This window comes from Salarias fasciatus, chromosome 15 (genome assembly GCF_902148845.1).
Source record: "Salarias fasciatus chromosome 15, fSalaFa1.1, whole genome shotgun sequence".
NCBI classification, from domain to species: Eukaryota; Metazoa; Chordata; class Actinopteri; order Blenniiformes; family Blenniidae; genus Salarias; species Salarias fasciatus.
The window spans coordinates 2,367,857-2,373,856 of NC_043759.1; the positions used below are offsets into that span (position 1 = coordinate 2,367,857).

The 6,000-nt window shown below is 47.2% G+C and overlaps 1 protein-coding gene and 1 long non-coding RNA gene across 2 annotated transcripts in view; one reads left to right on the forward strand and one right to left on the reverse strand.

Annotated features, from left to right (window-relative positions):
• The window catches only part of galnt14 (UDP-N-acetyl-alpha-D-galactosamine:polypeptide N-acetylgalactosaminyltransferase 14 (GalNAc-T14)), a 103,841-nt gene that overhangs the window by 47,685 nt on the left and 50,156 nt on the right, over positions 1–6,000 (forward strand). The gene's annotated exons all lie outside the window — the stretch shown is intronic.
• LOC115402482 (uncharacterized) overlaps positions 695–6,000 on the reverse strand; it is a 7,017-nt gene continuing 1,711 nt past the window's right edge. The window contains exon 3 of the long non-coding RNA XR_003933131.1: positions 695–742. This is a non-coding gene — a long non-coding RNA (uncharacterized LOC115402482). The remainder of the gene's footprint in view (positions 743–6,000) is intronic.

The window sequence follows — 6,000 nt, forward strand, 5'->3', positions numbered from 1 at the left end:
ATGAGGGTTGAAGTTGTTTAGGAAGATTCTGGAGTCTGTTGGTGATGAACTTTAAAGGAGGTCGAAGACCCTGAGCTTCTGTTTGGTGCAGAAAAACAGTCAGGAGGAGACTGTCTGGTCCACCTTAAGTCTCAGGGTGGACACCGTCTGGTCCACCTTAAACCTCGTGGAGGAGATCAGAACAATAAGACGTTTTGTCTTATTATCTTATTTCCTGGTTTTCTTCTCCCTTGTGTCTTATTTTGGTTGTTTTGGGATCTACAATTTAGATTTTTTTCTCCTCATCCTCTATTATTTCACACCTCCTCTGCTGCATTCAAGTGTGATTTTTTTCTTTCTCCCACTGTGTAGCATCTCCTCCTCTTCCTCCTCCCCCTCCTCCTCCTCCTCTTCCTCTTCCTCCATATTCTTCTCACTCACTTCATCAATTTCCCCCACATTTCGTTTTTCTTCTCCTTGTACTTGGTGTGTGTGTGTGTGTGTGTGTTAACTTCCCGATGCGCCAAAACTCAAGAGAAAGCTCCCTCTCTCTCTCACACACACACACACACACACACACACACACACACACACACTCTTTGGGAGTATGAACGCTTGTTCATATCAGCTTCGACATCAGTCATCTGTCAGCACAACTTTTATCTCTCTCTATCTGTCTGTTGCTGTGGCACACACACACACACACACACACACACACACACACACACACACACACACACACACACACACACACACACACACACTCGCACACTGAGGCGCCTCGTCTTTATCTTCTTATCGTTCCTCTCTGGTGGAGCTGCTGAATAAATCGACTGCAGGAAAAAGGCGAGATGGGGACGGGCAGATAGAGGGACGGTGGAGGCACAGAGGGGCATGATGGGATATGATATGACGTGTGTGTGTGTGTGTGTGTGTGTGTGTGTGTGTGTGTGTGTGTGTGTGTGTGTGTACGCTATATATTTGTATTCTCACCCAGAGACAAAGGAAGAAATGGTGGATGGAGGGAAGCAATGAAAGACTGGAAGAAGTCTGAATGCAATGTAAAAAGTGTGTGTGTGTGTGTGTGTGTGTGTGTGTGTGTGTGTGTGTGTGTGTGTGTGTGTGTGTGTGTGTGTGTGTGTGTGTGTTCTCGTATTTCTATCCTTGTTGGGGGCCAAATGTCCCCACAAGGATAGCAAAACGTGGAACGACGTGCCTTGTGGGGACCTTTTTCCGGTCCTAAGTAGGAGAAACAGTGTTTTCTTGACCATGTTGTTGTTACTGAAAAAAGTAAAAGTGCAAAAACATTTCTTTAGGGTTAGGCTTTGTTGTGGTGTGGGTTAGGGTTAGGGTTAGGGTCAGGGTTAGGGGCTAGACATGAATGGGAGTCAATGGACGGTCCCCACAAGGATAGAAATACGAGACTGCGCGTGTGTGTGTGTGTGTGTGTGTGTGTGTGTGTGTGTGTGTGTGTGTGTGTGTGTGTGTGTGTGTGTGTGTGTGTGTGTGTTTGTTTCCACACATCAAACCTCTCATCACATATGAGATCCAGTGACAACGGACATCCAGATGAGGATGATTCGTTAAATGAGAGTAAAGAAATGATGGGATTAAATGAGAAAACATGAGTTACAAAGTGAAGGAATCGGAGTTGAGCGTGAGTAAGCAGAGCCTGCTGTGAGGTTTGCAGTGGATGAAATACAGTGTGAGTTTTGAGGTTTATAACCATTTCTCTGTCTCTGTACTTTGTCATATTCGTCGTCGTGAACACGCCGGAGTTGGATTTGTCCTTTTGATACGTCTCTGCTTTGGACTTTGGAAACTGTTTGAATGTGACACCTGTCTGAGAGCGCCAACTAGTGGGCCAACTTGGAGTGCTGATTTTTTTTCCTCGCAGCATCGTCACGTGAACCAGGCCGATAATCAGTTCGACTTGAATTCCCATTAATTTTGCAAAAGTTCTTAACTGCTGGTTTGATGTTCTGATGGCTTTATGTAAACTTGTTCCATCATCCAAAATCATTCCCTCTCAAGGCCACCCTGATTAACACCATATAAACACTTGAATGTGATCGCACAACATCGGATTTAGATGTCGGTGGGATCATAGGAGGTGGTTCAACCCAGGTTTTGATCTGCTCACAGTCCATGTAAACAGCACATGAGGTTAATTCCTACAGTCAGAGCTTTGCTGAATGTTTCTTCAGGTCTGTGTGAAGATAGGGTCAACTAGGGGCGGGGCCACGGAGGGATCAGTCAGTCGGACGGCAGCAGTGGGGGGAGAGCCTCATCAGACCATGAGAGGGGGGAGCAATGGCTGCGCTTCTGGAGGACCACCTCAGACTGCCTCAGACTGCCAATCACAATGCAAAGCATTATGATCCTCTAAAATTAATAGGTTGCATCTTAGTACATTACACCGGAACAGTATTCAGATCCTCTGATCAGAAAGAATTTAACCTGATCGACAAAGAAGTGACACAGCTAATGACACTGCAGGACAAAGTCAAGTCCTCGCTGTGTTTCAAAAGGCAGATGCCTTGCTCATTCTGCAGCTCCAGAAACACGACTGTTTTTACAGCGGCTGGTCTGCTCTGCCGACATTGTTTCCCACTTTAATCATTGTGCCTCCAAACCAAACGGAAAAAGATTAAATTGGGAGTTAATGAGGTGCTAATGCTATTATTTCACAGCTGATTGCTCTCGCGCACTGACTGATGCTGCGTGCCGACCTGTTAATACAACAAATTAGGAGGTTTCAGCTTCACTTTCGACCCGTGGGCAGATCTCAGGAGGAGGCTCAACGTTTGGCTCCAGGACACACAGATGAACCCAAGTAGCAACACATCCAGCTAATGATGCTAACTACAGTGACTGTTAATGGTCAATTTCTGTGCAGTGCAACGCTTGGTTGTTCGAACAACACGTCTGGTCAGTCAGTTGGGTAGTGCGTCTGTTGGTTGGTCAGTCAGTCAGTTGGCCAATTGGTCAGTAAGTCAGGAAGTTAGATTGGTATATCTGTTGGTCAGTTGGTCGGTACATCTGCTGGTCGGTACGTCTGTTGACTGGTCAATCGATCAGTCAGTAAGTAGGTTGGAAGTTGGATTGATAAATCTACTGGTCGGGACGTCTGTTGGTCGGTCGGTCAGTACGATTATTGGTCAGTCGGTCAGTGCATCAGTTAGTCGGTCAGTCTGTCGGTTGGTACGTCTGTTAGTCATTCGGTTAGCATGTCTGTTGGTCAGTCGGTCAGTGGGTCTGATAGTCGGTAAGTCTGTTGGTACATTTGTTGGCCGGTCACTCAGTTGGAATATCTGTTGGTCAGTCAGCTGATCGGGACATCTGTTTGCTGGTCAGTCTATTGGCATGTCTATTGGTCAGTCGGTCAGTACATCTGTTGGTTGGTCAGTCGGTTGGTTCACATGTTGGTTGGTACATCTATTGATCCGTTTGTTGGTTGATCCGTCAGTGAGTATGTAGCTCAGTATTTTGATGTGTTTGCAGACCGTAGGTGGGTGAATGGGTGAGTAGGAAGATGGGGTTATGTTGACCTGTTGGCAGGTAAGTCAGGAGGTAGGTAGACTGGCATGTTTAGGTTGTTGGGTAAGGTAAGTAGGTAACTAGGGTTAGGTAGACAGGTTAGTAGGTCAGTCAGTAGGTAGGGTAGGTAACTGGGCCGGTCAGTCGGTTCGTAGCTTGGAAGGTTGGTGCTTTAGGTAAGACCTTTGATCGATCTGCAGGTAGGTCAGTAGACTTATGAAAGCCGACTGATAAAACAGCTGGTAGGCAGAGTGGTAGGTAATGTGTGATGGTAGATATGAAGGTAGGTTATTAGACAATGGGCCTGGGCAATTAACCAAAAATTTACCAATATCCAACATCATTTTACCAATCGGTATATCTGGTGTTTAAAAAACATGAAAATAATAGTCCTTTTTGGCAGGGTAGGTCTGCTATGTTCATGTCCCTCGAAGGCGCTGCACTACGTGTCTTCACCCAACACCTGTATAAATAACAGTAACTAGTTAAAGAAACTGTCAGTTAACCAGACAGATGCCGTGTCGATCCTCTGAATACACATACATGATACCTGGACACTCCGTTTAGCTGCTACCAAAACAGCACATGCAGGGCTCCATTTTCATGTTTCTATGATCAACAGTAAAACTCCTGATCAGCTGATTGGCTGATTTTTGCTGCAGAGGCTCCTCATGCTGTTTATTTGATAAGGGATAACTTCCATTGTTGTTTGTTTACATCGCGCACACTGAATGTGCAGCTCCGAGTCTGTGCTCAGTGTCTTCTTTTTCGTTTAGCTGTTTCTGTGGCAGAGTGACAGCGCCATCTAAAGGCCTGGCATGTGAAGTAGATCGTTTTGAGTCCTCGTCATGTTGTGTGGATGCAGATATTTCCTGCAGCGATGCTGTGTGGACGTAAAATTTTCTAAGAACAACAGGAGCAAAAGGATGGTTAACAGTTAATTTCTCACTGTTTTCCTGTAATTGGAGTTTTCCTTCATGATCTCCACAGAGAAGACATTCCTATTAACAGCAGAGTTCTGCTGGATTTGGACCTCTGTTGCTGTGAAAGATAGGATGCAGAGATATATTGTGTTCCCTAAGCTTGATGAATTTAATGACATTTCAAGAAAATTTACTTCATATAATGAGAAATAAAATAATGATGGTAATGTTTACACCACCTGAGCCACCTGGTGCCCAAAGTTAACTGTCAGAGTTGCAGCTTAATTCAGCAAAATAAAAAGTAGTGATTAAATATTTGTCCATCCATCCATCCATCCATCAATTTTCAACCACTTATCCAGGACCGGGTCTCGGGGGCAGCAGTCTAAGCAACGATCCCCAGACTTCCTGTCCCCAGACTGTTCCTCCAGCTCTTCCAGGAGGATCCCGAGGCGTTCCCAGTCCAGCCCAGAGCGTGTCATGGGTCTTCGGTGCCTCCTCGAGGTGGGACATGTCTAGAACTACTCTTCTGGGAGGCTTCCATCCTAACCAGATGCCCGAGCCTCCTCAGCTGGTTCCTCTGGATGTGAAGGAGTCGCGGCTATACTCCCTGGTGACTGAGCCCCTGTCTCTAAGGGAGCGCCCAGCCACTCTATGAAGTAAACTCATTTCAGCCACTTGTATCCAGGATCTTGTCCTTTCGGTCATGATCCAAAGCTCATGACCATAGGTGAGGTTCGGAGTGTAAATTGATCGGTAAATCGAGAGCTTTGCCTTTCGGCTCAGCTCCCTCTTCACCACAGCGGACCGGTACGACTGCATCACTGCAGACGCTGCAACGATCCACCTGTCAGTCTCACCTCCATCCGTCCCTCACTCGTGAACAAGACCCCAAGATACTTAAACTCATCCACTTGGGCCACAGTCTCTCCAATGACCTGGAGGGGGCAGACCAGGGAATCCTGTGGCCTCTGAACCGGACCCCCTCTGACCCCTAGTCCCCAATATGGACCCCCTCCAGACTGTGGCTGCACCGAGAAATTCCGTCCATAAAAATGATGAACAGAACCGGTGACAAAGAGCAGCCCTCCGGAGTTCAGCATGCACCGGGAACAGGTCCGACTTACTGCCGGCAATGCGGACCAGACTCCTAATCCGGTCATACAGAGACCGGACGGCCCTTAACAAGGGGCCGCGGACTCTGTACTCCTGACGCACCCCCCACAAGACATCCCAAGGGATGTGGTCGAATGTCTTCTTCAAGTTCACAAAACACACATGGACTGGTTGGGTGAACTCCCACGAGACCTCGAGCACCCTAGGGAGGGTCGAGAGCTTGTACAGTGTTCCACGACCTGGATGAAAACTGTGCATTGTTCCTTCTGGATCCGAGGTTCTACGATTCTTTGAATCCTGGTCTCCAGTACCCTGGAGTAGACTTTCCTGGGGAGACTGAGTGTGATCCCCCTATAGTTGGAGCACACCATCTGGTCCCCCTTTTAAAAAGAGGAACCACCACCCCGGTCTGCAAATCCAGAGGCACCGTCCCCAACCGCCA